The sequence below is a fragment of the Nelumbo nucifera genome, chromosome 2, assembly GCF_055504915.1.
Source record: "Nelumbo nucifera cultivar China Antique chromosome 2, China Antique-T2T, whole genome shotgun sequence".
Lineage (NCBI taxonomy): Eukaryota > Viridiplantae > Streptophyta > Magnoliopsida > Proteales > Nelumbonaceae > Nelumbo > Nelumbo nucifera.
Genome location: NC_142650.1, coordinates 14,140,242 through 14,159,681, shown reverse-complemented (window position 1 = coordinate 14,159,681; position 19,440 = coordinate 14,140,242). Strand labels below are relative to the sequence as shown.

At 36.3% G+C, this 19,440-nt stretch overlaps 1 long non-coding RNA gene across 1 annotated transcript; it reads right to left on the bottom strand.

Annotated features, from left to right (window-relative positions):
- Positions 1-467: 467 nt before the first annotated feature.
- LOC148801931 (uncharacterized) lies at positions 468-18,710 on the bottom strand. The gene is made up of 3 exons (XR_016082861.1): positions 18,231-18,710; positions 15,230-15,459; positions 468-907 (listed from the first exon to the last, which is right to left on the bottom strand). It is a non-coding gene; the product is annotated as an uncharacterized LOC148801931 (long non-coding RNA).
- Between the last annotated feature and the right edge of the window lie 730 nt (positions 18,711-19,440).

Sequence of the window (19,440 nt, the reverse complement as noted above, 5' to 3'; positions counted from 1 at the left end):
TGATGTATCGTTTTGCCATTTGCAGGTTCACATGTCCAGAGCTCTGACTCACTTGGAAAAATTAGTCCTGTTTCAGTTACATAATTTGTCCCAAGGTTCAAAATTTCATTACGTATCAGCCGATACCAAATTGAATGTGCCTTATCTATTCGTCGTATCAAAGCCGTATCGTGCCCATATCGTACCCGTATCATTGAGTATCGATGCGTTTCAACATTGTATCGGCCGATACGGTAGTGTATCGACCGATACAGTACGATTTTACTGTGACAGAAACGCAAATAAAACTCCCTTCGAAAGAGGGCTTCTAAACCCATTTCAGAAGCCCTCTTTCTTTTCCAAACCCTTCAAAAAGCTTTTTAATCTTTTTAAAGACTCAAATCTTATAAAAATTTGCCAAAACATCTATAAATTTACAAGATTCAACAAGTTTTTCAAAATTGTGAAAAAAAGAGTGAAACTAAATATATTTTTTCAAATTTCTTTTACATTTTCAACAAATGTCAGAATAGATAAGACACTATACTTTTGAAGGGTACAGAGAATGGAGTATTTTCGGTTCGTTCAGCTTACAAATGCTTCAATTCAGATGACAGGGAAGGTACCTCGGGAACTACAATTCGATGGTCCAGGCTCCCGTCGATAAAAGCTCCCTACAAATGCCAACTCTTTGGGTGGAAAATTCTAACAAATGGAATAAAAACAAAACAAGCCAATTGGTGCTTAAGGCGTAAAGGAGATATCAGCTGTACTTTCTGCAACGATGCCCCAGAAACCCAACATCATCTCTTCTTTGAGTGTAGCTTAGCGAGGGCAGCTAGGTTGGAGGCCCAAGTAGGATTTAAGCCAGATGATTTTATCTCCTCAGACTCCCTTGACTTCCTGAACTGGTGGTCGAAGAGATATCCTGGAACAAAATAGATGAAAATTTATTTCATGGCTAGGATTTTAGCCATTTTACATAGCGTTTGGGATAATAGAAATGATGTAATCTTTAGAGGAAAATCACCAACCCTCTTGATATTGCCTTGCTAGCGGACAGATATGTTCCACAAGCAGGACTTTCAGTTCTCTGAAAATCATAGTGAAAGTTCTACAGCTTCTCTCTCTCCCCACTGGTTCTCTTTTAATTCCCACTCCCTGTCCATAGTGGATAGACCCTGGGACATTAACACACTCAGCTTCTACAGGTTTCTATTTGTTATCTTATTCCCACAATGTTTGCATTGCAGGACAGCCATGCCGTGCAAATGACTACTCAGAAGCTGAACTCTGGGCAATCATCCAAGGTTTAAGAAGACTAGATCTTTTGGGAATTCTGAAAATAACTCTAACATCTGAAAACATTAGATCATGCCAAGTACCTTTTTACTCTTTTTGATAATATAAACCTGATCTATGTAAATAGAAAAGATGTAGTTGTTGCACATAGCTTAGCAAAAAAAGCTAATGTAAATAGAACCGTATCTTTTTGTACTAGTTTACCCCCCTTAGCTTAAAGTCTTCACTTCTGTAAAAGGGGGCTTCTTTTGTATCCTTGATGCTTTTAGTGGATCCTTTTACCCAAAAAAAATAAAATAAAATAAAAAGATACGATACTTTGAACCTTGGGTTGACTACACAAATCCAGTCCCACCGTTTTGCTTCATCAAGAACCTTTTTTTTGTAAAAAAAGAAAATGTGATCAATGATATTTTGTGCATATTATGATCATGATTAGTAATTTCCATAGAGCCTGGAATGATTCTAAGTTCTCTCTTTTTTCCTTCATATACAAATTTTTGGTTTTAGCATCAATCAATCATTAAAGGCCTCAAAAAAATAAAAATAAAAATAAAATCAACAGCATTTCATTCAACATTTCCTGAAGAATTTGTATAAAAGCTCAAAGTTTTCCCATTATAGTGGTCTTTGTTCTTTTGTGCCAAACCACCTCCAAATGTCCTCATATATGTCGCAGACCATAAATTTCTATTACATTCCATCCTACCAAATTTCATATCAAAACTATCTAAATCTTAATTTCTGGAATTTTATCAACTTTCTCAAGAAGGGAATTTTTCATCCTTTTGAGAAAACGTGTTCAAAGTACCTTCAAAATAAATTGCACCATACAATCAATCACCATAAAAATCTCGAAATTTTTATTGAAAAGTCAACCTCTAAATATTTGTTTTGAATTCTCTGTATTTTCACAACCCCAACAGAACCTATAGCTTTCAAGGGTTTGATGTTATGGACGCATTCCTCAGAAAGACGTACCATCGCCGCCGGCAGCAACAGGAACCTGACCCACCGCCAGATTAGATTAGATCATCTTGCTTGTTCTTATCTTATTCTATTGCTCTTATCTTATTTTGTTAGTAAGTTATCAGATTAGGATTAGTTTATCTTATTATCAGATTAGGATTAGTTTATCTTGTTATCAGATTAGGATTAGTTTATCTTATTATCAGATTAGGATTAGCTTATCTTATCCTTAGCAAGATAGAATTGGAAGTCTCCCTATTCAGCAAGGAGACTCCCTAAGATTAGGACTCTTGTAATCTCCTATTTAAGGAGACACCATTATTGAATGAGGATATCGAATATTCAGTCAAGAAAGAGAGTAAAGGAGAGTTAGGTGATCTCTTGAACAAATCACCATTAGGGCACCTAGATAGGTCCATCAAGAGCAGGGAGGAACAAGGGAAAACAGAGGGTTTTCCCGTGGACCGACCCGTGACGAGATCCTATTCGCGGGCCCATAACATTTGAACTACACCTTTCTAACTCCAAAAGATCCTTAGCTTAATCATAAAATCATTGCTATCCCCTTTTACATCCAGTTAATACTTTCTAAATTCACCCTTCGATCAGACTAACCTATATAAGTCGGTATAATAGTAACCATTCTTACATCATATTTCTTCTCCAAATACCAGCTTTTTCAGTATCAGGAAAGCCCAAAGAGCCAAGATTCATCTCAAAGTGGTTCATGTTTTCTAATTGCAGTAGAATACAATTGATAAACTGGATATGATGCCTTCCCAAAGTACAATGTCTTATATGCAATCCTGGAAACAAAAGAGGACCTAGGAACAGCATGCCAATACCAAGCATTTTCCCATCCCACTGTATCCTTGCTGGCTAGAAGCATCCCCAATATGAACATCACCTTATACAAATAAAGGTTGTTAGATTTCTTTATCTTATTGCTGGGTATCTTACACGGATATGGATTCAGCAACATGAATCCTGTTTCACCATTCCATTCTGTTTAAGGGAAACAGAGGATGGTCATGTGGCATGTTTTCCATCGTAACCAACAGATGATATAATTGCTGACCTATAAATTCCTGCATTCCCAGAAAGCTGACCTAATAACATGTGAACTCCTTTCCCTTTTGAGAAGTGTTCAGTTTACTTAACAGTGCTTTCAGTTTCCATGAACAACAATGTTACCAATTGTGCTCAATTTCTCCACAGTTTTCATTTTTTATTTATTTCTTCTTTATTTCCATTGTTTTTGTCTTAACCTTATAAAATATCCTAGTTCTTTTCCTGAACAATCTGCATCAATGTTTTTATCAGATATTTAGGTTACAATATATACCTACAACCTACCATGACATGTCCCAAAAAATAGATTATCTGAAAGCAAAAGAGATGAACATTCTTAGGCAATCCACCAACAATTAGGAGATAGTATCGGAAGTGTCAACACTGCTAAAACATGCATCTTGTGGGACGACGAAATGTTGGGAACAGAGTTGTTGTTCGAAGACCCCTCTACATACACCAGCGTGGCTCCAAAAGAAGAATCCGATGATAGTCCTGCCCCAGTCTTAGTGGTGAACTCAGTTTCAATCAGAAGGGAAGATGGAGAACTCCCAGGGGAGGAACAACGTCAAGATATTAATAAAGGAGTGTCGGATCTTGGTACTAACCCAGACAAAGAAGCACAGGAGGAACAGAACATTGATGTTATATCAGAGTCGCCTGTCAAGGTTTCCGAATCAGTGGGTATTGATAAAGGGAAGGAATCAGGCATGCTGGGACAGGGAATCCCTAACTCCTCTTCTTCATGTTTACCTTTTCAGCCTGTGAGTCCTTGTTTAGACCCCTCTAAATTATTCTCATGTGTTTGCGCAGGTACAGCCAATGCCATTCCTCCCAGGAATCTCTCAATGAAAAGTGCCACAGCCCAAGATTCTGAGAACCTACAGAACAATAGCCTAGAACAAGAGAAAGCTAGAATTTGGTCCTTAATCCTGGAAAACCTATTTGACCCAACCCTAGTTTTGGAGAATAATGAAAATAAAGTAAACCACCCTGTGGTTGCTTGGAGGCTGAATCAGGAGGAGAAAGAAGAGTGGGAAGGAAAAATGAAGGAAGTAAGGTATACTTGAGGAAAAAGGAAAGCAAAGAAGAAGAAAGCGAAGCAAGTTAGAGAAGCTTAAGTGTGGAATAAATTATGAGAAGAAGGAAGAGGGGAGCCTGAAAAGGAAAAGAGGGGAGTATTAAGCAGCCATTGATAAGGGGTCATAAACAGGTCGAAATGAAGATAGTTAGCTGAAATGTAAGAGGCCTAGGAAGTGCCAAAAAGAGGAGGATAATCAGGAATGCTTTCAGTAAAGAAAGACCAGATATGATGTTGATTCAAGAAACCAAAATTTCAGAGCCAAATAGAAGGTGGATAAGAAGCATTTGAGGAGTCAGGGGTCTAAGCTGGTCGTATGTCCTATCATGGGGAGCCTCAGGAGGGATCTTAACCATTTAGAGAAATGAGGAAACGGAATGTGTGAAGGAATTGATTGGTAGATATTCAGTCTCCTTAAAAATTAGAAGACTATCGGATGGGAGGGAATGGGTGGTAACAAATGTATATGGTCCTAACGCCTGTAGAGACAGGGAGGCTTTTGGGGAGGAATTATGTGCTATTAGGGGAACTGGGAGGGACCATGGTGTGTGGGAGGTGATTTCAATGTCATTAGATTTTTGGGAGAAACAAACAATCCGAGCCAAGGAATCACTACTAGCATGAGGAAGTTTAATAACTTAATTGATTCCTTTGCATTGAGTGAACCTCCGATGCTAAGGGCGGACTATACTTGGTTAAATTTTCAATCCCCCCAACCTGTCCCAAACTGGATAGGTTTCTCATTACTCCCGACTGGGAAGAATTGTGGGGCTCAATAGTAGTGAAAGGGCTACCTAGGGTTACTTCAAACCATTGCCCCATTTCCATTGAGAAGGAAAGCCCAAGAGGAGGCCCTACTCCATTCAGGTTTGAAAATATGTGGTTTGAGGATCACTCATTTAAAACCAGATTGAAGGAATGGTGGCATGAACTCGGACCTTTGGGGAGTATGAAAATGTTAAGCTTTGCATGGAAATTAAAGAGGATAAAAAGGAAAATAAAAGAGTGGAATAAAAAGCATTTTGGGAGGGTAGAGGAAATAAAAGATAACATAGTGAGGAAGATTGAGGAACTAGACAAGAAAGAGGCTATCAGAATGTTATCAGAAGAAGAGAGAGAGGGTCGATGGAAAATCAAGCAAGAATTGGAAGGGATATTAAAAAAGAGGAAATATGTTGGAGACAGAAGTCAAGGTATCTTTGGATTGTTGAAGGAGATGGTAACACTAAGTTTTTCCATGCAATTGCAAACGGAAGAAGAAAGAAAAACTTAATCTTTAGTGTGGAGGAGGGGGGTCAGGAAGTAAGAGAAAGCCAGGAGATCACAAGGATCTTTGTAAACCATTTCAAGGAAATTCTCACAAGTTCAAGCAGGGTGGCAATAGAGCTACCAGAAATGGAAGGGGATAGGATCTCAGACGAGCAATCCTTGTTTTTGGAAAGGAATTTTACTCTAGAAGAAATCAAAGATGCAATCTTTTCCATGGAGAGATCAAAATCCCCCAGGCCGGATGGATTTTCAATGGCCTTCTATCAAGAATGTTGGGATTGGATGAAAATTGATATCCTAGAAGTGTTCAATCAATTCTTTCTCAAAGGAGAGGTGCCTCGAGGGGTGAATGCCACTTTTATCACTTTAATCCCGAAGAAGAGAGAGGCCAAAACTCTTAAAGATTATAGGCCAATTAGTCTTATTGGGAATGTATATAAAATTATTGCAAAGGTTCTCTCAGAAAGAATCAAGAAAGTGCTACCATCGATCATCTCACCTTTCCAAGGTGCCTTTGTGGAAGGAAGGCAGATTGTGGATCAAATTCTAGTGGCTAATGAGTGTGTTGCAGAAAAAAGAAATGGTAGAGGAAAAGGGTTGGTGTGTAAAGTGGACCTAGAGAAAGCTATGGTTAACTGTGAAGTTCTTCTTCAAATGTTAGAAAGGTTGGGCTTTGGAACCAAATGGAGATCTTGGATTAGAGGATGCCTAAGTTCTGTCCATTACTCAATTCTTATTAATGGTGTAGCGAAGGATTTCTTTCCGGCTAAGAGAGGAATTAGGCAAGGATACCTTTATCCCCTTTTCTCTTCACTATAGTTGTTGAGGTGTTAAGCAAAATGGTGGCGAAAGCTGATTCCCAAGGACTGTTTAGAGGGTGGAGGATAGGTAGAAATCAAGTGGTTGTTACCTACCTCCAATTTGCAGATGACACAATATTCTTTTGTGAGGGTGGGAATGAGGAAGGAGTGGTAAACCTAAAATTACTATTGGATAACTTTGTGGGGGTGACAGGTTTATGGATAAATTGGACTAAAACAAGCATTGTAGGGGTTAATCTAGAGGAAGGGGAACTCCATAGATTCGCAGAGATTTTGGGGTGCGAGATTAGAAGTTGGCCAATGAGCTACTTGGGGTTACCATTAGGAGGCAATCCTAGGTCAGAAGGTTTCTAGAAGCCAGTCATTGAAAGATTTGCCAGGAAGCTAGCTCTATGGAAGAGGAATTATATCTCTTTAGGTGGAAGGATAACCTTGATTAGAGCCACTTTGACAAGCCTCCCTATTTATTTCCTTTCAACCTTTAGAATGCCCTGTAGAGTAGCAAGGAATTTAGAGAAATACATGAGAGATTTCCTATGGGACCCAAGAGAGGAGAGGAAGGTTCACTTGATTAATTGGGACCAAGTTAGAAAGCCCAAGGATCAAGGGGATCTGGGAATAGGAAATATTTCACTCAGGAACTCAGCTTTGTTAGGAAAATGGTTGTGGAGATTCCCTTTTGAGAGAGACAGGTTGTGGCACAAAGTCATTGAGAGTATTCATGGTTTGGATGGAATAGTTGGGATGCAAAAATTGCCCCTCATGTTTCTTCAGCTTCTCCTTGGAAAGCAATTTATGAAATTTACCCGACATTCCTTAATTCCATTCGACTTGATGTGGGCCAGGGTAATAAAATTCGTTTATGGAAAGACCTTTGGGTGGGAGATATTCCACTTAAGGACCTTTTTCCTGACCTCTACACTTTGTCAAACTTCAAAGGGAAAACAGTAAGAAATTTGGGAAATCCTAGTCCAAATGGGGTTAATTGGAATCTGGGTTTCAAAAGGGGCCTCAGGGAAAATGAATGTGACTCTTTAGTTCAATTGTTGAACCTAATAGGACAAGTTCATTTGGACCCATCCTTGGAAGACTCCAGAATATGGAAAGGCTCCTCAGGTGGCCTCTTCTCTTGTTCTTCCTTCTTTAGTGTTCTTGCTTCACCTAGCATCCCAATTGGGGATTTCCTTGTTAAAGAAATATGGAGTAAACCTATTCCCCCAAAAATTCAAGCTTTCTGTTGGGAAATCTTCCTTGGCAAGGTAAATACTTATGATATGCTGCAGAGAAGAAGGCCTTATGTATGCCTTTCTCCTCACATGTGCTCCCTTTGTATGGAAAGTGGTGAGTCGCTGGCACACCTATTGTTATCTTTCTCCTTTGTGCATCACATTTGGGAATTTTTTGTACTCTCTTTGGTTGCAAGTGGGTTTCCCCTCAAGATGTGGCAGGACTCTTTAACCAGGACTTTTTGAGTCAACCAAAGAAAAGAGGGAAGGTTATGTGGAAAGCTACAAAGGCAGCTATTTGCTGGGTGATTTGGGAAGAAAGGAACAGCAGAATATTTTTGGACAAAAGTAGATCAATGGAGGAGGTAATCGACACCATCAAAGTTAAAGTAGCTCACTGGGTAAGATCTATGCATATCTTTCAAGATTTCTCTATCATAGACATTATGAGGTCTTGGATAGAAGTAGCACAGTCCTGAAGAGTAAAAGAGAAAGTAAGGATGGAATGGAAACCTCCAGATGGTAACATATTTAAACTGAACTTTGACGGAAGCTCTTTTTGTAAATCTGGGACTATCAGGTATTGGGGGAGTAATCAGAAATTCTGAAAGGAGAATATTAGCTTTGTTCTCTAGACTGGTTGGCATGGGCAACTCTCTAAAAGCTGAGGTAATGGCATTGCTACAAGGGTTCAAGATAGCTAAGCAACTGGGAATGAGGCACATTGAGGTTGAAGGGGATTCCAAGGTAATCATTTCTTGGGCTAAAAACAATAGAAGTATTCCGTGGACCTTCAAACAAGTGATAAGGGAAGTGGAAAATGTTGAAAGGGAGGTAGAGGCTGAATTCAAATGGGTTAGAAGAAGTGCAAATGGGCTAGCTGATTATCTTGCTAAACAAGGGGCTTTGAGGCAACAATTGTTTTGGGCTGCAATGTAAAATGGGACAGAAATTTGTAATAGTGTGGGAGCTTTAATCCCATACACAAAGCTGTAAAACCTTATTTTAACCCTAATTTCAAATAAAATTCTCTTTTGCTGATCAAAAAAAAAAAAACAATTAGGAGAGCTAAATAATGATATCACAAAATCTATGATATTCAACATAAAAAAGAAAGGTCGTTACATTGCCAATGGAGACCCAAAAACTAAAAATGCTTCGATCTATAGTTGAGGAATTGGAGATCCCTAAACTAATGCTGCCTAAAAAGGCAGTTGATTCAAAGAAAGGGAGAAAGCATATAGGATGACATATGTTTGAAATATAAAAGACTTCAAGTGAGGCAAAAGAAACTGATCACAAAATAGTTGATCAAATAACAGATTCAAGATGAAGTAGAAGAGGTATCAATCAAAAAAGGTGAAGTAGAAGAGATGAAATACATAGCCAAGCCCATGGGTGTCTGTGCTTTCAAAGATCAAAACCTACTTGTTAAATTGCCCTTTAGTCATGGTGAGAATGAAAAGGTGATGGAACTTGTGGTTATGCCAGATACTATTCAAAAGCCTGATTAAAAGATTCAATGTGGCTATTTAAAGCAGAATGAAGATCTTGAGAGTTTAAAATGAGTAAATGTTAACTTCATAGAATCTAATCCTTTCCTATCTTGGTACCAAAAACAAATATTTCCTATACATGGAAAAAGAAACTAATTTTCTGTATACAAGATTACCAATCATCACTCCAAAACTTGAGGATGTTCTTTTTTTTCCAAATGGGAGATGCTGTATGCAACACAAATACCTAAAATCTATACTAAATATAAAAGTGTAAATGCAATGTGAAACTTTTTTTGGACTAAAATTACCCTCTATTTCTTTGTTTGGAAAAGGCTATAAAAGTCATTTATTATAGTTTTATGGCAGCTTTAATGGCTACTATAATGGCCATATTTGTATATTTAATCCATCTTTAATTATTGTAAGGGTTGAAAGTGTAACTTCAATTATTACTTTCCACATCATTTAATCCCCTCTCATTAAGTCTTATACTTAAGGTATTAAATCCCATTTTCTCTTATTAAATCCTATATTTTTAAGTTATTTTTCACTAATAAATGTTACTAATTAGATCTATGTCAATATTTTTAACAATATAAGCCCATATATTTTAAAACTGAATCAAAAACAAAATTATTCTTTATCCAAGTGGTGGCTAAGCAATTCAACCATTCGAATCAAATTGATCAACCTATGAAGTCATAATTAGGTAATAAAACTTTTAAAATAAAAATAAATATAGAAATTTACAAAAAAAAATGTATAAAAAATTAGTCACATTTATGATATTTTTATTAATTAAACTAAAAAAAATAAGTGTAATGAATAAGAATTACTTTTATTGATAATGAAAATGAAATGCATAATTTAGAACTAACCAAAAATGAAATATAAAAATTAATAATAAATAGTTAAACTTTTGGGTTAAATGTGTTAACCATTAATGTCATAAATAAATAATAAAATATAAAAATACAAAAACGAAAAAACACATAAATTTTGCATAAAAAAATATTCAAGCACATGTATAATATCATGTATTTATCATATTAAACAAAAAGTAAGTGTGACATATATGAATTATTTTTAACACAAAAAATACAAAAAAAAAATATAGAAAAAATTGAACACATCTATAATTCTATATTTACACTACTATTAAAAATATGAATAATATTGTGGAAATTTCTTTTAACTAAAATCAAGGTTTTAACAACCGATCCAAAAATGGAATTGCTTTTGCTTCTGGTTTCCGGGTCAACAGTTCAACTGTCCAGTTTGAGCAAGTCAAACTGATAAGATGTAAAATGTAATGTAACTTTTTATTTTGACCGTTAGTTTAGGATTAGGTTAAAAGTCCATTGTATATATACATTATTATGAGAAGGGAGTGTGAATCTTTGAGAAAGGGGCAACTGGTCAAAGCTGAGAAGTGATAAAAAAGAAGAAGAATAAGAAGGGAGTGTCACCAGAGGTGGTTGTCACCATGTTCACCAATCATTGTTGCAGAACCGTTTTGCCCTAAGAAGAAGAAGAAGAAACTGCCACCGGCGGCTATCTCCATGTTCATCATCACCATTGTTACAATACCATTTGCCCTCTTCTTACATGTCTCTCATCTTTATAAATCTCTCTCAGATCCCAGATCGTTTGCTTTATTGGTGTATTTTAGATTTTAATATAAGACCGATGTTTAATTTCCCATCTCTTGCATCGATTTTTTTTATTTTTTTTATTGAAGTTGCATTTTTTTAGTTGTTAGAACTTAAAAAGAATCATAGAAATGAGAAAACTCAAAATCAAAATGGAAAAACTAAAAGCCCTAACTAATTTTGGCCATCGGGAATAATCGAACAAGTTTATGAGATATAAAAGTTTCTTTTTTCAAATTTTTTTTATTTTCTAATTTTTATTTTAAAGTAAATAAAAAAAAATTGGAAATAGATTGAAAGCAACCCAAGAACGTTAATTGGGTTGAACATTTTAATGGTTAAACCGTTTGGGTTAGCAGATCTTTGATCATTTCAACGGTTTTCTTTTTTTTTTGTAAAATAGCAATTTAGGGCCAGAATTAAAAGACCCTATTTACTTGTAAGGTTTAAATTGTAAACTGAACTACTACTTTTCACCTCATTCAATTCCCTCTATTTAAATCTTACATTTTTTTTTATAAATGAACAACAGAAAAAAGATACCAAAAAGATAAAACACTACAAAAAGAAGAGTTTAGCCAAGTAGGTAGGTCTGTCAATGATACTTAAAACTTCACAATTTGATCCGATTATCACATATTTGGATGAGGTGTTTATGTAATCAGATTTGAATTTTCCAATCTACATCTGATTAATAATAAAAAACAACAAAAAATAAAAAAAATAGATAGTTTATAGAAAATTTTGGATATATTATTACTATAATTATCATCATCTAGAATTGTCACGTGCAAACCCTTTACTTCTTTGTTTGAGAAATCATATAAAAGTCATTTTAATATAGTTTTAATGCCAGCTTTAATGACTACTAAAATGCCTATACTTTTGTATTTAATCTATTTCTAATTGTAAGGGTTGAAAATGTAACTCCAACTATTACTTAAGGTATTAAATCCCATTTTCTCTTATTAAACCATATATTTTTAAGTTATTTTTCACTAATAAATGCTACTAAAAGATCTATGTCAATATTTTTAACAATATAAACCCATATATTTTAAAATTGACTCAAAAACAAAACCATTTTTTATCCAAGTGGTAGCTAAGCAATTCAACAATCTGAATCAAATTGATCAACTTACGAAGTCATAGTTAGATAATAATTTTTTAAAATATAAATAAATATAAAAAATTACAAAAAAGTAGACACATTTATGATATTTTATTAATTAAATTAAAAAAATAAGTATAATAAACAAGAATTATTTTTATTGATAACGAAAATGAAATACATAATTTAGAACTAACCAAAAATGAAATATAAAAGTTAATAATAAATCGTTCAACTTTTGGGTTAAATGTGTTAACCTTTAATGTCATAAATAAATAATAAAAATATAAAAATACATAAATTTTGCAAGAAAAAAAAAAAACATTCAAGCACATGTATAATATCATATATTTATCATATTAAATAAAAAGTAAGTGTGATATATTAGAATTTTTTTTACACAAATAAATAAAAAAATTGTAGAAAAATTTGAACACACACCTATAGTTCTACATTTACACTACTATTAAAAATATGAATAAAATTGTGGAACCTTCTTTTGACTAAAATACTCATTTTTTAATTTAGTCCCTATTAAATTGTAAATTGAACAACTACTTTTCACCTCATTCAATTCCCTCTATTTAAATCTTACAATTTTTTGATAAATTAACAAAAGAAAAAACATACACCAAAAAGAAAAAGCACTACAAAAAGAAGAGTGTAGCAAAGTAGATAAGCCTGTCAATGATACTTGAAACTTCACAACTTGGTCCAATTATCACATATTTGGATGAGGTGTTTATGTAATTAGATTTGGATTTTGCAATCTACATTTGATTAATAATAAAAATAAAAATACATAAAATTTATAGAAATTTTTGAATATATATTACTATCATTATCATCATCTAGAATTACCACGTGCAAAGCACGTGCATGCTTACTAGTATTTTTTAAGGACAAATACTTGTCATTGACCAAGTTTTCTAGAAATCAATCCAACCCACAAGTGAAGACAGCCTTATGCCCAATTTACTGACCTTAGTTTTATACATTAAAATGTGCAAAATGCTATGTTGGTGTCATTTAAAAGTTATTGAATTACTCACCAATGATTGAAATTATTGCTATTATTTGCAATCTCCATAAAATATTGTTGATACTTTAGAATTTATATTCCATTCATAATTCCCCAATTGGAATGGCAACCTTGTATATATCAAGATGATAGCATGATTTCAATGTACTTCTTCAGAGAATAATTCCCAATGAAGATAGTCATAAGCAAGAAAATGGAAATTGTTAAAAACACAAAGGAGAGGTCAAAGCAAAGATAAGAATAGAATAACAAAAACAAAAGTAACAGTTAAGAGAATTTTCTTAACAAAATGGCATCATTAAGTGAATAATTGAATTATAATGAAGATTGGAAACAGTCTCTGTGTATGTGCAGGGGTAAGGCTGTGTGCATCTGTCCCTCCCCAGGCCCCGCATTGGCAGGAGCCTTGGGCTGCCCATTTATGGCACAAGATTGTTGAAAAATAATATCATCAAATGAATTCTAGCTCAAAGCTATCTATATTTTCAACAGATCAAATGAATCCTCTAAAATTATTATTCATTTGGTAATCATCAAAGTAGCATACTTGGTTTTGGTAATCATCAGCATGGACTATGATTATAGGACGGTAACCTATTGTAAACTTTTCTTCTTGCAGGTAGACTATTATACAGCAACCGATGCCCCACTCAAGGAGCTATTAAGCCAAATTTTGACAGGTGCTTCTTAAGGAACCTGAGAGCCTTGAGTTGGAGGAGCTTTTGGACACTTGATGATGGAGGGTGATTTGGCCCGACCTCGTAGCACGGGTACACGTGGGCATGACCTTGCTCAAGCGATGACTCAGCGTGATAGCACAGCAAGCGCAACCGCAACTCGGTGGGAAGGGCTCACCGAGTTTAGTCTGGCAACTCGGCGGGTTAGGCTACTCGCCGAGAGCCGCCTGGCTTGCACCTCCTTCCCAAGGCTGAGGCACTCCGAGCTACCTCCGAGCTCGAGACCCCCTGACCTTTCCTAATGCCCGAGCTCCACCCATTGGATTTTAGGCCACTCCCAAACAGGAACACCACGATCCGCCTCTAGATACCCCGAGGTAGAGACACCTCGAGCCAGACAGCTCGGTGTAGCTTGCCACAAGCAGCTCGCCACTTGCAGGGTGGCTCGGTACAGGGTAGCTCGCAGAAGAGCAGTTCAACACATCACAGGAAGGCCTCCTGCCCGACCACCGTACCCGACAAACCTGGAGACTGCAACCACGTCTCTCGTCAGACAGTGTCGTGCCCACCACCTGTAGAAGGTGTCTTACACCTGACAGGTACGTACCCTGCAAGGACGGCCCCGCACGTGCCACCTCAGCCCTGGCTGTAACGGCTGCGGCAGGACGACAGTGGCGGTTATACCTGCCCCATCAGAGGCAGGTGGGCCTGATTCGACAGAGTTCTGTTATAACTAGCCCAATCCCAAAGGACAGAGGTAATTTCCTGATACTCGCGCTATCTGCACTCTTAGCTTTCTTCCTCTCTTTGCATCTTTCACAGAACTCTAACTTAAGCGTCGGAGTGTTCCCACCGGGTAAGCCCCCGGGGATTCTTCATCTTCTCCATCTCAGGTACCTTTCAGGAGCCACGCAAGTGCCAGTTAGGAGTGACCGGATTGCGCACCATCACTTGAATTTCTTATTAAGAAGCAGGTACTTCTTAAAGTTATCATACATTTCTTGGAAAGATTTCTCCCCAATCTTACTTACGTGGAAGGGGTTGGACCATTATCAGCTGATAGAGCAAGAAACTATCACCAAAAGATAAGTGATTTTTTACCTTATTGATGGCCTTAGTTCAGTATATGAATCAACCAGGATGAAGATATTGTAAAGAAATGTTCCTCCATCTAGTGATACTGTGATACCATGTTCTCTTAATTCTTCCATCCCATGTCTATTAACCATTTGCCTACAATTTCTTTTAAATCATCAAAAGGAGGTAAAGAGGGTAATTGGGTTGACAAAAAAACTAATACAAAGGATAAAAGCAAGTGCAATTATTGCAGGAAGAGTAGGGAGAAAGTAGAACTTGATGGGATAAGGGACAACAAAATTCAAAAAGGGTAATTGGATGACTACAAACCTAACATAAAGGATAAAAGCAAGTGCAATTATTGAAGGAAGAGTAGGAAGACAGTACAACTTGATGAAATTTACATAGGGACAACAAAATTCAAAAGAGTTACCAGACTAACCAAAAGTCTACCTTGAGTAGCTCAAGCATATATCTGTCCTCCACCCTTATGTCTTTGATTATTGCACCTTCTAGGATTTCCTCCACAAATAGTCCATCTACTTCTGTGTTGGACTTGGAACATCTTTGCCATTACTCTGTCAACTAGAAGATGCATCTAACTCCCCTTCTTTGCCAAGTTAGGTGTTGTATTTGCAAATCCCATTTGTTTCTTCATTCTAGTTGATCTTGTATCATTAATCCTGGGAATTCAGATCACATGAAAAGTATTCACACATTTCTTTTACCTATAATCTTTTCTTCAATTTGGACCAAAAAAAAGGTCTTAGATAGGGATTAAATAACCAACATAAATCTCTAGTCTAGGAAGGGCTTTAAAACAAAAGCCCTTCAGGAAAATAAATAAATAAATGACAAGGTACAGAATAGGGTCACTGTCAAAACTATCTAAATCACATGAATCAGACAAATTGAAAGATTTAAACAGTAATAGATAACGTATTTCAAAAGGGGGAAAAAAGATTCAATGGTAAAGACTTCAATTGGAAACCCTTCGAATTCATAATTCAAACTTTTAGTCGCATCACAAGAAATTGCAAGATTATGACATCTATGGTCTATGGCTACTCAAATTACAACTTTGTAGCAGTACAAAAAAGGAAGTGTGGGAGCTAAAGGTTTGTGCTAAAAGCAAGTGACTGCTACTATGGCTTCAAACGAATCAAGTACCCTTCATTATCTTTTGTAGATGTTGTACTGGAAAATTTTGGATGTTTCTACTACCTCATGCAAAGGAACATATCAGTATACTTCTCATCCCAATTCTAGATTTACTTTATGTAAATTCACCTCCTTCACACTATGTTTTTGTGTCCTTTGCTTCTTTTGCTTTCTTACCCTCAAAGTTAAGGAGGGTAATCTCACATCTTGAATAGAATGACACTGATGGGAAGTGATGAGAGCACTATCCAAGAAAGATACACAGGATATTATCATTTTGCCCACAAGGAAGAAGCCAATTGGTTGCATTGGGACTTGATAATAAAGCAAAAGGTTGATGGGTCAATTACAAGGTATTGATAATGGTTGCTAAAGGTTATACAACACAGTCCTTTGCTCATGAAGACAAGATGGACTTCATTTAGGTAATCTCTCCACTAGCAACTAATTTATTTTCGATTTTGTTTCATTTGATGTAAAGAATGCCTTGCAAGATCAATTATAGTAGGGAGTTACCATCTGACCAAGAGATATTCCAAGACTAGTATGCAAACCTGAAGCCTCTATATTCATGCCTGAACAGGCCTAACATCGGCTATGCAGTGAATGTAATGAGTCAATGTGTGCATGCTCCTCAAGTTCCTAGCCTAGAAGTTGTTGAGAGGATATTCAATTACTTCAAATCTATAAATGTAAAGGGTCTATTAACCACTAATCACGGGTATTTCTAGATAGAATCTTATACCAGTATAGATTGGCTGGAGATAGAGATTACGGAAGGTCCACATATGATCATGTACTTTTGTTGGAAAAAATTTTGACTGCTAGAAGTAACAATATATGCTGACCAAATATAAAGTAGAAGCCAAATTTAGAGCAAGAGTTTGTGCCATGATTGAATTGCTGTGGTTAAAGCTTTTGCTTTATAATCTTAGAGAGAAGGGTAGATATGTGTATGAAGTCATGCTATGAAAAAAAAAAAGGAAAAAGCTTTTATTATTGCTTAGAACCCAAATTAAGATGAAAACGAGATTGGCAGGCATTTCATTCATAAGCATTTTACTTGTAAAAAACGGGGTATCAGTTATAAAGACTTAATATTCATGAAGAAATGTTGGATTTCTTTAAGAATACACAAATCATAGCTAGACCAATTTCATTGAACCCATGTGTTTCCATACCCAATGAGGATGTATGTGGCAAAGCCCTAGCTAAAACAATGAACTTAGTAATTCTAGAACTATACACTACAGATAAGAGTTGTGCCGTATATGGAAGCCAGACCAAATTTGAGGAGAAAAACCATTGAGCTACTGTCACAGAAAAAGTTCTAGAATTGTCACCTATGTATTTCATCCAATATGGCAACACTACCAAACTCCCACATATCAACTCTAACATCAAGTTTGGTGAAATAAATGTGTTTATCCAGTACTGTTGTATCCATCCCAACACTGAACCTCTATTTGTATGCACAATTCTTATTCAACCAGATTTTGATCTTGCTTTGGCCTTGGCTTTTGGTGCCACATCACCGAGTAAACCCCTCTGAATTCTACACTGTTTGATTTTATCTTATATTCCCATTTTAGTGCCCCCCTAAACACATCTACTTCCTTTCTTTCTGCATTTCTCACTCAAATTTGCTGGTTGAATTCAACTTTTTTTATCTCAGTTATCCATAACCATTTCACTTCCAATTTTTTTCATTAATTTAAATGTCTCAGCAGCGTAGCTATCTAACTTGTATATTTTTTACAACATAGTAGATTTCACAAAGTCACCTCGCTACCTTCATGTACACATTTGGAATGATCACAGACCCAAATTCAGCGCTTTCCATTTCCCAAACCGTGCTCGGCCAACTGGGAAGAGAGGAGGGCTGGAGTGACAACTTCAGCTCACCCAGAAACATGTGGATCTGTCTGTATGAATAATATATTTTAGCTAATAAATACTTCATCTACAATTTGCTACATGTAAAAGGGACTTGAAGTAAATGCCCAACCATATGTGTTGAAAGTATTAGCTCGTTGGCCCTCATATTTTCCCCTCAGATCAATAATATCACGCTAAGTATAACATTCTACTAGACTTCCTACTCCGTCTCTATCTCCGATGCATGTTTACGTGGTTTTCGAAAGATTTTTATCTGATACTATTCAAATTTGATTAGTGAGGTTTGTACTTATTATCTGATTTTCATCCTGTGAGATATTTCAATAGACGATATTCTCCATTACAGCAAACGAAGAAATTCTTCTATTTTGCAAATATTGGGATCGAATGTTACCTCTAGAAGGAAGAAGCTACTTAGTGATGGTCATCCCCGGCCTTCACGCCGACTTAGATGTAATACTCATCGACCTGTCTGAGGAGAGAAAAAGCACAGAATTAGGACCTCAAAATTAATAGAGACCGTTTTCCACTAATATTGATTGACTAGAATTTTTGAACTCCCTGTCCCGGTATTCCGAGAAAAGTGTCTTGTAACCACTATTTTACTTCAAACTTTGAGCGGGAGCGATTCGTTAAATATGGAGGGGACTGGCATTGCTCATTGCTCTGTGTATGGACACATGTACGAAATGAAAACGAGAGGCACACGAACGGGAGAAGGAAGAGGTGGCTGGGCCGCGGGGGACGAAAACATATATATCTCCGATTGAGTCGCATCTATGGGTAACGGCTCTCGTGTTTTTATCCCCCCGTCCCCCGCCTCTGCTGCCTGCTCCTCATCCAAATTTCCAATATCTAAGGCCTCGTTTGGTGCGTCTTTTTGCGCGCGGGCTGTTGACTGTTTACAAGCTTAATGGGCCGCATTTTGGTTTTTTTTCATTTGTTTGAAAAAATATTTAATCACCAAAAGATTATATCCCCAAAAGATGTGCCAAGCTCATTTTGGGTTTTTTTTATAAGTTCAAAATGACTTTTTTCATTGTGTCTTCGTACCAAAAGATACATAGGGAAGATGTGACTTAACCAAACAGTCTTCAAATTGCTAAAAAATTGATGCCAAAGCTCACATCGTCTTATGGTTGTCAAGTATACCGAAAGATCTTTAAAAATAAACTTGCCACAAGGCACTTACATTTTAAAAAACGTGCAAATTTAATATCTACGGTTAATCTGCGGTCAGTTATATCATATGCAACTTTAAATTTTTGAAAATATTAAAATTATGCTTTAAAATAAAATATTGTTCATCATTTTCTTCGTTGAGAAGATGAAACAAAAGTGTAAGTTTTGGGTATTGAGTTTTGCAAGGGAATGATAATGCTCGTAGCCTTCGCAACAAGCGCTGGCTGCACCGTTTCGATGCCAATTCCCTCGGTCTCTTTGTCGTGTCTTCCATCAAGGCTGGCCACACCCTTTACGCTACCTCCATTATTAAGTCTATGCTTCGCTCTAGTTATCTCCCCCATATAAAGGCATGAAGTGTCATCGATAGTCACCTTGCCACGTCCGTTGATTAAGGTGACGTTTGATAAATCTGAAAATTC